The 13,933-nt window shown below is 35.8% G+C and overlaps 1 protein-coding gene and 1 pseudogene across 2 annotated transcripts in view; both read right to left on the bottom strand.

Moving 5' to 3' along the window:
- The window catches only part of LOC145668851 (uncharacterized), a 695,269-nt gene that overhangs the window by 500,903 nt on the left and 180,433 nt on the right, over positions 1-13,933 (bottom strand). The gene's annotated exons all lie outside the window — the stretch shown is intronic.
- Positions 5,033-6,376, bottom strand: LOC145667904 (KRAB domain-containing protein 2 pseudogene; annotated as a pseudogene).

Here is a 13,933-nt window from a genome sequence, read left to right as displayed (position 1 = left end):
ACCTGCAACCTTTATGTTAGGTACCATCCTGGAATTAACCTGGTGTGAATAAGGAAAATCTAGGAAAACCCTCAATCAGGATGGATGTCCTGGATAGCCTTTTATACTTTCCTGCCCGAGTGTCTCCAGCGGCAATCTCACACTACGCTACGCAGATTCACTTGGCTATCTCTTGTTGTTTTTGTTCTACGTAGAGGAATATTGAAACCAGAAGGTTTAGTGGATGTCTCTTACTTCTGGTTTCAGTACAGAGTTGAGGGTGAGGATGAAATGTATTCTTGGGACGCTTAATCGGTTGCAGGTAACAGCTTCTCAGCTGTTTCTGGTCTTGCTCTATTGTGATGAAAGTTAAAACCGGAAATAGGTTATTTGTACCACTTCCGGTTTGAATATCGTTTCCATCAACGAATTCCACTTCTAACTTTTGACCCTCTCCATTCTGGCCACAGTTGATGATGTGAGTGCGTGTGTAGATGTTGACAAAGAGGGTCGGATCCAGGATTTTCTGAAGGAGGTGCACCATTACTACCAAAATAACAAGTCTCATTGAAACTCTTCAAAGTGATATGTGACAATATTCTTTACACCTGATACATAGAACGGGGAGGAGGATATTTAAAGAGTGTCGTAAGTGATATGCAGGAAAATTGTTCTTCTCTCTTCCTGGCTTCTGTTTTCTTCCCTACTTGACAAATGCTATATTGCTTTGATTGGTGAATTCTTTTCTTTCAACCTTCAGAAAATCGACAAACTATTGCTTTTGCAGAATTCCTCTTTCTTTTAAGCCCCGAACGGAGACATAACGGCAGAGAGTTTCGGAAAGTATTGCTATTTTCACTGCTAGCTTCTCATTTTAGATAGTATATACAGTATTTACAACTAAGGGAGGGGGTGCACCCCTAAATCCGACCCTGTATGACACACACATGGACATACAATATATATATATATATATATATATATATATATATATATATATATATATATATTATAACGACTCACCAAGGGTAGTCGTCAACCTGGTCCGTCTAAGTAAGATATACAAATATTGAGTGGTAGTATTAATTTGCATGTAAAAATTATCTTTAATAATTTTATAGCATTATTCTCACCTTTTCTGTTAAAATGATAACGTCGATGAACGTTGCTAAAATGATTTATTAGCTGATATACTTTATAATATATTTTCCTTCAAACTGTCAAGCACACAAACTTGCTGACTAGGTATCCATAATAATATTTTTTACATAGTAACAACTATCCCATAATAATCATTTACATATCTCCAAAACATTCTTCTTTTGTTATTATCAAATTAACATTCTATTAAGTATAGTGCACATGTATTAGCACTTTCTGCCCAAGGTACAGGTAATTATTAATCTATCCAAAGTATTTTGTTATATAAAATGTCGCCCGACAATTGGACTGAATATAATAAAAGTCATGAGTGAGCTTGGCTTTTATCTTCAAGAACCACTGGTCCGTTTACAATAGTGCTCTTACTTTATATATGTTCTTCATATTTTGATCACACCTCGTATATATCTTTATTACATTTCATATATATAGATATATTTATAACAAATCGTACACTTCAATAATACTTATCTTTTATTACATTAATTATATTTATTTCATTATTATCAAAAACATCGTCGTTTATTAATATAATTAACGAGGGTGAAACACAAATTACTATGATTACAAATTACTGTGATTACTGTATGTTTTGATTATTATTAAAACAGTGTTGTTATAAATAAATGTTTAATCTTTCAGGGCGCATTAAATAACAAATAAGTTACATGTTGCATTCTAATGTATATGTTACCGTCAGAACCCGAAATTAGGTTAAACTAGAATTTCCTAGTTAAAACTAGTTTTTTCAAAGCCGCTTCGAAAGAACTAGTATTAACTAGTCAATACTAGAATTTACGATGTTAGTTAGGTAGTTCTAGTTTTTACTATTTTTCCTTCTAGTTAAAACGTGTTATTACTAGTCAAAACTAGTATTAACTGAAATGTGTTACCGTCAAAACCCGAAATCTGTTGAAACCAGAATACCCTAGTTAAAACTAGTTTCGTCAGCCTTTCGTATTAAAAGGAAATGAAATGAAATCTTTAAGTTTAACGTCCCACGCTTATGCCGGTTAGGCTAAAGGAGACGGTGATAATGAGAAATGTGTGAAATGGTGGAATGAAGAAAGTGGGAGGAAACGGGAGAACCCCGAGAAAACCCAGGAGCACGGTGTTTGTCCACCACAAAGTCCACACGGCGCGAGCTGGGATCGAACCAGGGACCCCAAGCACGCCTTTCGTATTAACTCAGTATTAATTAGTGAATTGTAAAATTGACAACGCTTATTAAGAATGCGTAGTTTACTATTTATTTTCATTAAAATACAATATTACTAGTGAAACCTGAAGAAATGTATTTATTAAGACCCTTTGAAATAACTTTTCTTTTGCACAAACATCATAAATGTTTCTATATATTTCTAAAACGTATTATGGCACTCACAATATCATAGAAATCCTTTGTTTTTGCAGTACCTTGCGAAATATAAGCCCTCTTGCATGCATAACATGTGAATCCTTGTCGTTCAAACACAATTCTATAGAAACACTTATTTATTAAGAAATACACAGAAAAGACTTCCGTTTTGCAGAAATATCTGAAATGCTTTTGTATGTTAGCACAAGGTAAAATACACACTACTATTGCACTACTACTTATTCAATTCGGTGGTGCCAAAGCCAATCTACTGACGTAATATTGTATATTTATTATGAAATACAAAGAAAAACGTTTTTATTGCTAAAACATCTGAAATGTTTCTATTTGTTACCACAAGGTAAACTATCATGGCATTTTCAGTTGCAGAGAAAACCTTTCTTCTTGCACAAGCATCTTTTCGAAATACATGCTTTCTTGCACACACAACGTGTGAACCCTTGTGGGGTTAATGCTGCTTTCCTGGTTGCAGTTCTCAACGAAATTTCAGTATCTGGTACTTCGACTGGTGTCAGGAACTGCTCGTGGCAAATGTCGAATTCAGACCTACAACAGACACATTTTGTTTAATCACATGGTGTGGGAATCCTGAATCACTTATATAAAAAAACTAGCAGCGTTCACCCCGCTTCGCTGCGGTCACCCCGGAACGCAATAAACTTTGTTACTTAGATAATTTTTACTTTTTCGCTTTCAAGTGATATGATAAAAACCATAGAAGATTGCAGTAAATCTTAACATTATATCGCCTGTCATTTATGTTAACCCGCCCCGCTTCGCTGCGGTCATCCCGGTGCTGGCATATTGTAAAAGTGTCTGTAAAAATAAGCAAATCAATTAAAAAATTTTAAACAGAAGATTCAAGCTATTTTCCGCTGTATATCGCCTGTCATTTATGTTAACCCGCCCCGCTTCGCTGCGGTCATCCCGGTGCTGGCATATTGTAAAAGTGTCTGTAAAAATAAGCAAATCAATTAAAAAATTTTAAACAGAAGATTCAAGCTATTTTCCGCTGTATATCGCCTGTCATTTATGTTAACCCGCCGAGTGACACGGTCATGCGGGTTGCATATAAATACGTTTATTTTTACCTATGATGAACTAATAACAAAGGATTTGTACGTTATGGACACTTGAATGGTCAATTATCTCAAGACACTGGTAATTAAAAATTAAAGTGATATGATAAAAACCATCTAGGGTCCAAATCCTAATAACCCCCCAAAAATGAAAGAAATTGGTTCAGCCGTATTAGCGTGATGAGCGGACAAAGGATTTTGTACGTTCTCTTTTATATATATAGATAATAATGACTTTTCAATACAAAATAATAATGTATTTTAACGCACAATTTCCACACTCGTCATAATTAGTATTTCAGAGAAACACCGGTAGTTAATCTGCGTATTTCCTACAAAAACGCCTATGCACTAAAGCACATTTCACGAGTACCGGTTTCACAAGCTAAACAATAGACTTTTACCGGGATCAAGTTCGTGACATGTTATCAATCTACTGGTGCGTACACAGCACACAAGAACAGATGGATTACACATTATTAAATCGGTTCCGGAAAAACATAATGGACATTATAACAGAAAATTATTTTGACATAAAATGATGTGAAGAATCCATCATTATTTCGGTTAATAATACTATTACAGATACGTATAAAACACTAACATCTATTGTTATGGGTGTTGACCAAGCTCCTCCTCATTAATTTTTCCGTTTTTTGAAGATTGTGAGAAGTTGTAGGTCACTATCACCATTTTGGAAAGCAAGCAAGACAGAATTTAAGTAATTCTATGATCTAAAAGGATCAGCTGTGTAAACAATTTACTTTCTGTATAGAAATTTGAATAGCTGTGAATAATGGTGTCACACGCTGACTACTCAAAAATCTAAACAAAAAATAAGTTGTTTACAGGAATAATCGTTTCAGATCACAGACTTATTAAATTCTATCTTGCTTGCTATCCAAAATTGTGATAGTGACCTTCAACTTCCCACAATCTTAAGAAAAAGAAAGAAAGAAAGAAAAGAAAGTGGTGGGGAGCTTAGTCAACAGCGTTAACATATACAATATAGCTCTTAATTACCTCGGCCATAGATCAGTTGGTAAAGTGCTGGCTTCGCATTCGGAAGGTCGCAATTTCGCGTCCAGCGGCCTACCATCCTGACTGAGGATTTCCAGCTTTTATCCCTCTCATACCAATCAAAGAATGTGATAGTACCTATAAAACTAGGCCTTAACCAACTTCCTTCCCATATGCTATCTCGTACCCCATCCCGGCGTGTACCAGAGATGCTTAAAGGCCTTAAATGAAAATGCTTAAGACCTTCTGCGGGCGTGGCTCTAAATCCCTCTGGGAGCCCTCCGCCTCGGATACAAACCCGAGCAATGGTTCGAATCCCACTTTAACCTGTAGGTCCCGTCGTTAGAAGCTCCTTAGCTTGTTTGGGACGTTAATACAAATTCTATCAATAAGGAGCACATAAAAGACAGAAAACTTATCTGCAATATAATTTATCCAGCTTTCCATCCTTGGTTATAATCTTGTGCAGATCTTCATTTTTTTCTAGAACAACTCCAATGACATTCCGAAAATCCGCCTTTGCTCTGTCCACATCCGGGATTGGTATTATGACATTATCTCCCACTTCAACAGGTGAATAGGTAGCATCAGAGATACGTTTCATTTTCTTGGCCTGCTTTGACAAATTTTCACGTGCTTCTTTCCTGGATGATGTGATATCAACCGCACTAGGACCAGCCTCATTTTCTCTTTCATCAAATGTTTCATGTTTACTAAGGCGCTCATTCCTGTCCTCAATAATACTCACGAGGTCGTCCTCATCGTTTATGTTTTGGAGAACACCTGATGACACTGCTGAAGTCGTAAGTCCTACTCTTGGCTCAATGCCGAACATCGCACGGTATGGAGACTGTTTTATTCCGGAATGATAAGCTCGATTTTTCATAAACTGAACAAAGCGGAGACCATTTGACCAGTTTGTTGTTTTATTATCATGCATCCACAAGGCAAGCATATTTTCTATATCTTGATTTGTCCGTTCTACTGACCCTTGGCTTTGGCTGTGCCTGGGCCTTCCGTTGACTAACTTTAACTCAGACCAGAGTGTCGTTAGTTCCTTGATGACAGAATTAACAAACTCTCTGCCATTATCAGAATGTAAAATGCAGGGGGCGCCAAATGTAAAAAATATGTCTGTCAGTTGGTAGGCTACTTCTTCAGCTCTTTTAGTTTGCAGCGCTCGCAGTAAGACAAACTTCGTCAGATGATCCTGGTATACCATGATAAACTTGAACTCACGATCAGGATGTGCTTGCATGTCTATCAGGTCCACTTGACACCGGCTGTTCATTTCTGCGTAAAGTATTGGCTTAGAAACAAAGCCCTTCTTTTTCATACTTTTCTTCCGTTGACATATTTCACACATTGACAGAAAAATATTTATCATGTGAATCGTAACGTTGGCATATTTTCTAGAAGTTTCAGCTTTCATTCTATCTCGACCTCCGTGTCCCACAGCAACATGTGATGCTTCAGTAACATCAAAGATCTCCTCGGCAGGTAAGTAGTACTTCACAGGCTCACTATCCGACACCAGTGTTTTTGTTTCATCAATTTCCAAAACATTAAACCGTTTCAAACGTCTGTACTGTAAACGTGTTTTCTTTGCAGCAGATTTTGCCTCTTCAACTTCAGTTAAAAGTTTACTGTAAACGTCCTTGGTCATTGCATTATAGTGACTGTCGCTTTCATTTTCCAAACGAATAATATCTTTGAAGAATCTTTCCTTCAAAATTGTTTCTTTATCGGACTGACTCATTACAACGAATAATCACCTCACACTTCCCGAAACACTAACACACGCGTAGCCACGACAAGAGAGACGCACCTGCACACTTTACAAAGGCTCCGAACAGACTGAGAGAAAACAAAACAATACTTTCCCAGTAGGAGCAAGTCCGAACTTGCAGAAACACTGTTAACTGATCCATTTTGGTCAGAACTAGTTTTAACTAGTAAAAACTGTATATGATTCACATTATATAGTCTTTTACGTTAATTCCAGAATTACCTAACTAACATAGTAAATTCTAGTATTGACTAGTTAATACTAGTTCTTTCGAAACGGCTTTGAGAAAACTAGTTTTAACTAGGAAATTCTAGTTTTACCTAATTTCGGGTTCTGACGGCAACATATACATCGTGGCACTAAGAGGTCATAATAAAGAAGAATCTTGTTCGGATAATATATAGGATAGCTCATAAAAACAGTCGTCGAATAATTAATTTTATTGAATAGATCTTCTTCTTAACATAATCTTTGACAGTTAAATTTTCAACACAAAATCAATCTAATATAAATAACCTTCGCTTTTAATCATTTATGAATCGAATTATAATTCTTTACATTAACAAGAGAGAATTAAATTCATTGGAAAATTAACTTTCCAGTCTATCTAAAACTATATCTAAGCACTTCCAGTATTCATAAGAGTCGTTTTCATTATCAACATTAACTCATAAAATTGAAAATAAAAGTTCACAAGAATCTATAACTGATATATGTTTAACCTAATTTCATTAACGGTAATCCGGTTACGTTCGTACTTGCATATGAATTTAATAAAGTACATTGTACTGCACAATCATTATTATGTCCCGTATTATTATTCGGTACAGGATTTACTGTGATACCTGGATCCGGATGCGAAATGCCATCTCTTGTCCTCCCATTACGTCTATCCACGTAGTTCGCTGAATTCCTAGAATTTCGCCATACATTTCGTCTACTGTTAAACCTATTTTGATTATAGGGTCTAACATATGGATTACTACGATTAATTGGGTTAGGCGGATTCCCTACATAACTTTGTCTATTTTGCTCATTTTGATTGCTAGAGTATACTCGGCTTAGGTTATGTTCTGTATTATTCACACTTCGGATATTTAAATTCCGAACAGGCACCAAATGATCTGAATTATTCCTATTTTTACCCATTCCTGCTTGTTGATTCATGGCATGGTATTGCGTTTCATAGCATTGGACAAGCATTAACAAATGGTTGAAACTCATACACTGTGTGGAAAATAAGATCTGTTGCAATTTAAATGGAAGCAAATTTCGAATCGATGCGATTATTCTCGATTCCGATTGCAATGGATTAACGACCTTTAATTCGTTGTATGTATTTACAACAAATTCTACAATAGATTTATGCACTCGAGGATTGAAGTGTTGATTTCTAATGGTAGCATCTCTATTCGCAAGCAAAAAGTCATTTTCATAATTTGCGATTAGGGCCGCTTTGAATTCATCATATGTATTGATGTGATCACGTACAGCTTTAAACCATAATGAACAAGGTGGGAGCAATACATGAGGAATTAATTTCATATATTGTGATCTATCTATACACATAATATTGCATTCGTCCTGGAATTTCTCTAAGAAAGAAGTAGCATTCTCGTTACACTTACCACTGAATTTGCTCATAGCTCGAATTTCACTCATCTTAACACTTAATTTTACCTTCCTTTTATCATTCCGTGTACTTATTGGGTGATAATTCTTATCCATAACATGATGTGTCGTTACACCATCTATGTTTCGCCCATCTGTACTCTTTGGATGTATTTCTTCCAATATAATATCATCATCAGACACCGGCGAAGGCGAGTTCATCTCTGGTGAGTGGGGAAACTCCAAGCGATCACTACACATGTTATTACGGTATGTGTTGTCCTTACCCTGTAGCATTCTAATTTCTTCCTGTAACGTAGCTATCGACTGCGTATTTGCTCGTATGTTGTTAGCATTATTGATGACCTGGATCTTTTGTTGTTGAACAGAAGATTCGGTTACTTCTAAATCCTTTTTTATATCACTGATTTCTTGGCTCAGATGGTTGTGATTACCTTGGCATTCCTCCGATATCCCTTTTAACTTTTCCTCGAATTGCGAGGTAATATCGCTCATCGTCTGAATAATTAATTGTTTCGTTTCATCCGACTTCTGTTCCATCTTCTGTTCTATCGTCTGCTTTAATTCTTCGTATTGCTTGTTAGATTCATCAGACTTCTGTTCTATTCGTCTACTTAATTCTTCAGAGTTATGCTTCATCGTCTGCTTTAATTCGGTAGACATCTGACTCAATTGCTGCTGTAAAACTAGCAAGATTCGGTCTTCCGATGTCATTCTTGATGTGTCACTAGGTTCACCGTTGTCACTATTAGCGGATTCATTCTCCATTATTTCAGTGTCCATTTTCCTTATGATTATTCTACCACTTCTCAATATGGTCAAATTTGTATTCATTAAATTAATTGTAAAAGTAAATTCACCCTTACTTTACTTCGGGGTATAGAATTTATGAAGGGTCCCGGGTGAGGTAAACCAAAATTTTTATAACGACTCACCAAGGGTAGTCGTCAACCTGGTCCGTCTAAGTAAGATATACAAATATTGAGTGGTAGTATTAATTTGCATGTAAAAATTATCTTTAATAATTTTATAGCATTATTCTCACCTTTTCTGTTAAAATGATAACGTCGATGAACGTTGCTAAAATGATTTATTAGCTGATATACTTTATAATATATTTTCCTTCAAACTGTCAAGCACACAAACTTGCTGACTAGGTATCCATAATAATATTTTTTACATAGTAACAACTATCCCATAATAATCATTTACATATCTCCAAAACATTCTTCTTTTGTTATTATCAAATTAACATTCTATTAAGTATAGTGCACATGTATTAGCACTTTCTGCCCAAGGTACAGGTAATTATTAATCTATCCAAAGTATTTTGTTATAATATATATATATATATATATATATATATATATATATATATATATATATATATATTGTATGTCCATGTGTGTGTGTGTGTGTGATTTGGTAAAAGGACATTCCATGTCAAATCAACAAGTCATCGGACTTGACCACCTCAGATTTTTGTAAAAATTGGTGCACAGCTTTATTACAATGGGAGATTAAAAAATTCCAAATATTACCTCTCTCCTCCTTAAAGTGTCCCCATACAGGGTATTCAAAAATTTCAAAAAAGGGCATTTTTTCAGTTACAGTGATTATTAAAAATTGTCATAAAATGGTTAATATGTACACTAGGGACATGGTACAAACACCATTGGAAAGCTTAAAGATTGCTCTACATGTTGTACTATATTGAAAAAACCTGTAAAATAAAAAATAACTTCAAAAATTTAAATTAAAATTTGAATTTCGTATAGAAATGTCCCTATGAATTTGTTCAAAATTGTCCAGATTGTAGTCTCATATGTGTACTAAAACACTACAAAGTTGCATTTTGGGTACTCAATGGGATCCGAAAGTAAGCATTTGTGCACCCACGTTGGTCTATAACTTTTTTGTCATATCTTGGTGTCAGGAATCACCTCCCAAATGTTGTCGGTGTTGTTTTGAAACATGCTGTATATTACCTCTAATGTATATTACCTGAGATTTTAAAATATCCTTTTCAAGACGAGGATTGATGTCAACCTTTCGCATAAAATGTGTTCTGGCTCACTTACCTAAAAAAAGAAGAAAGGATTTAATAGCTTCAAAAGATTAAGTTTAATTATCAAATCTAATGTTTGCATTACTAATTTAAGACATTGGCAAATTGTTTATCGAAAATAACCATAAAGTATCTCATACAAATATTGGAAATTATTAATAGTAACCCTTAGGCATATATTTATTAGAAGCGGAATACATTCAGTGAACTGAACTCAGAAATATCCAGCGTGCAAAGCTGAAACGAGCTACTTGCTTACTAAATTTCGTTCAGATCTTGTCATTAGTTACCGAGAAATAAAGTATAGAAGGCAAGCCAAGTCTGTCTCTGGCTGACCTCGACCACCGAACATAACTATCTTTATTCCTTAGAGGATGGGCGGCTTGCTCAACAAATTCAGGGGCGTCATTTCAGACTTCGCTTGAGGGGGGCAAGAGCACCACCGACATAGACTTTCACGTTTTGTACTAGTATATTAGTAGACAATCTATTAAAGTATATGTAATCCGCAAACTCTTGGGGGGGGGGCAATTGCCTCCTCCTGCCCTCCCTAAATGACGCCCCTAAACAAATTTGGTTTAGACCTGGAAAGTGGTTACCGAGAAATAAAGCGCCACACAAACACACACGTAAGCGTCTTTGGGAAACCCGAGTTCTATTCCCGGCGGGAGCTCATGTGGTTCGGATTACACATTAATCAGTAGGTCCACGTCTCATATAGCCTCACTGCTGAATGAGACGTAAAACTCAAAATCATCTCAACTCAACAAACACACATATACTGAAATGGTGAAACATATACTGTAAATATGCGATGCCAATATGTTTCAATATACAATGAAATATATAAATTCTTTTCACAATAATATTCCAGCAAATCAAGCGTATAGAGAATTGTTTGTTTCCGAGAATTTCTGCCGCCATAGAATCATGCTACAAAGCAACGGCTGAAATTGGAGACAAACTAAAAAAGAAAGAAACACCATCGCGGCAACCATTCACACAATAGAAAAAAGCATCGTTAAAAATGAAAAAAAAAACATGAGAAGGAAGAGGACAAGGCAACATTCAATATCATAAACAAAAATTAACAAATACTATTGTGTGTCTGTCTGGTAGGCATTCAACAACAACAATCAATAATAGCCATTCCTCCGAAAAAGCTCCACACTTCTCTATATTCTTCATGCTTGTTTTCTTTCTCGCGGTGGCTCGCTTCTGTAATTTCTAAGTTATTGTGAACTCCTTCAAATTAAATCACCTTGTTTTCTTTTCTGCCTTCTTTTTTTTAAATTAAAAAAAAATCAATTGTAATGCCAGTAAAATAAGTGAATAATTTTAAAAAAGAGAGAAATGGTATGGAAAAGAGACAAGAACCGGCGATTGCTTCTTGCCAAAAACAACAACAGTTTCGACAACATGAAAGCAGTGGCGTACACAAGGGAGTGGTCTTCTGGGGGGTTAACTCCCTCTTGAGTAAGTTATAATGGAAAAATGAACATTTACTATATATATATATATATATATATATATATATATATATATATATATATATATATATATATATATATATATATATACAGGCGTGATATACACTGGACGCTCAGGTATACACTAGATAAAATGGGCTTCAATCCTGCTTTACACTGGATAAAGCGGCGAACTATGGTTTAGCCCCTCTGTTGATCATATTCTGTATCCGCCGCCACTATATATATATATATATATATATATATATATATATATATATATATAGGGGAAACCATATAGTCGTTGGCACTCTGACAATTATTGGCACTTCTCTTAGTTTTTCTCTTCACTAAGGAAAAATGAATACGTGTTGGTGAAAATTTCCTGCAGCTGGCTACTTTGATCCTCTCTGCCCGCGTTCCCTTTGTTTGTTTTGCCGGGAACCTTTCAGTTGGAGGCAAGCTCTAGTCGACAGTGGAAGCTACTTGGATTTTTCAATTTTGCAGGTAATTCTTATACTTTTTGTTAAGGATATCTATCAGTTTAAGAGAAATGTAATTAGTTTGCTATTGTTTGAAATGTTTTAGTATTTTTTGCACGAGAGCAATTGGGTCTACTAATCATTCCAATGGTTCATTTTCAACCGATTTGTTTGTCCTTCGAGTAAATGCATGGGGTGCCAATAACTGTACGAATAAAAATATAAAATATCAGTTATTGGCACTAGAGTGCCAATCACTGTTTCTGATGCTGAAGAATAAAATAGCTTGAAAACTGCCCGATAATGCTTTCCATTTTTATATCTATTCTTGGTCAAAATTTTGGTTTCCTATTCTAATAAGTAACAGTTATTGGCACAGTGCCAAGAACTGTATAACTGACCATGCCAATGACTGTAGGGATTTGCAGCAGAATAAGTTCTGGTAATGAAATATGTCTAATATGCCTATTGAAATTATTTTTTTCATGTAGTCTAGTTCAGGGGCGGACTGGCAAAGTTTGGCCCACCTGGCTGAGTTACAGAGTTAGCAAACCATCAAAATTTATTATAATAGTTTGAACTTTGAGTTGCAGCAAGAAAGTATTTTTCAAAACTCAGCTAGTCGGCCATGAAGTGCGCGTGGTCAGACCCAAGCATAGTTATTAACAATGGCAAGCTAGCCTAAGTCAATGTGAATAACGGAGTAAAGAAACTCTGGTAAAGAAAAGTCTGCTGTGAGATTCAAAACGTTAGTCCCAAACGTCTGGACGATTATGGACATTGTTGGTTTTAGCAACATGGGCATTTAGTTTCTACCTTTTTTGAAATGGTAGGACCTAGATCTATGTCAAACTTAAATTGTTTCATATAATATGAATTACAAAACGTTTTCTTATTGTTGCAGGAATCGCCACACAATGCCAAAGATTGGAAGAAAAAGATACGCACTAGAACAGAGAAGTGCTGCCCTTGAAGCAATATCAAAAGGTGTAGGAATAAAGACAGCATCGAAGCAGTATGGCGTTCCTCGGTCTATCTTACAGTTACAGTTCCTCGGTCTACCTGCTGACGTCGCCGTATTTAACCATTGAAGGATGGGTGGAAGCATGTGGTACGAGAATGGCAACTAAATAATCAATTGCAGTCTCTGATGAAAGCTAAATTTGCTCCTCTGTTGAAACAAGCAGTTGACACATTTCGCCATCTATTATACAAAATGGATTTAGGGCATGCGGTTTACACCCATTTGATCCCAACAAGATAGATTACACTGAATGCATCGCAAAACCAAGGCAAACAGTTCAAGAAATACGCGGTGGTAATGAGCAAACTAAGGATGTAGTATTAACCAAAACCGAGTTTGAAAGTATAGTAGGAACTGATGTAATGAGAAGACTTCAGGAAGTTGATGAACAAGTCCTTGTAAATAAGAACGAAGAATTCCATGTACTTATCGCTTATTTCAACATTTTATAGATAATAGTAGGCCTAAATCTTCGGTAGAGAGATGTGTTAACCTTCAGTCGGTGCAGGCGAACAATCAACAAGGTTCACCTGTATCCTCTGCATGTATTCAACTCAATGATTTCAACCACTCAGATACTGCTAGTGATGCTCATACTCTTTGTGAAGTAAACCCTAGTACACCCACCAATGGCAGTACTACAGATGCAAATGCTTTACAAAAAGGTTCCGGCTCAACTCCAAAAAAGTTAAAGACCGAACACCCGTTGCTGCAAGATGTTTTAGTATGGCCAGAAACTCCTAAGAGAAAGGAGAAACGAAATGTAGAAAGACTGCCGTTTGTAATAACGTCTCATAAATATCAAGCTATTTTGCACGAAAAAATGAAAAAAGCAATTAGCTGAACAAGAAA

This window comes from Thermobia domestica, chromosome 13 (assembly GCF_964235325.1).
Source record: "Thermobia domestica chromosome 13, izTheDome1.hap1.1, whole genome shotgun sequence".
NCBI lineage: Eukaryota > Metazoa > Arthropoda > Insecta > Zygentoma > Lepismatidae > Thermobia > Thermobia domestica.
This window is presented reverse-complemented; position numbering and strand designations above follow the sequence as displayed.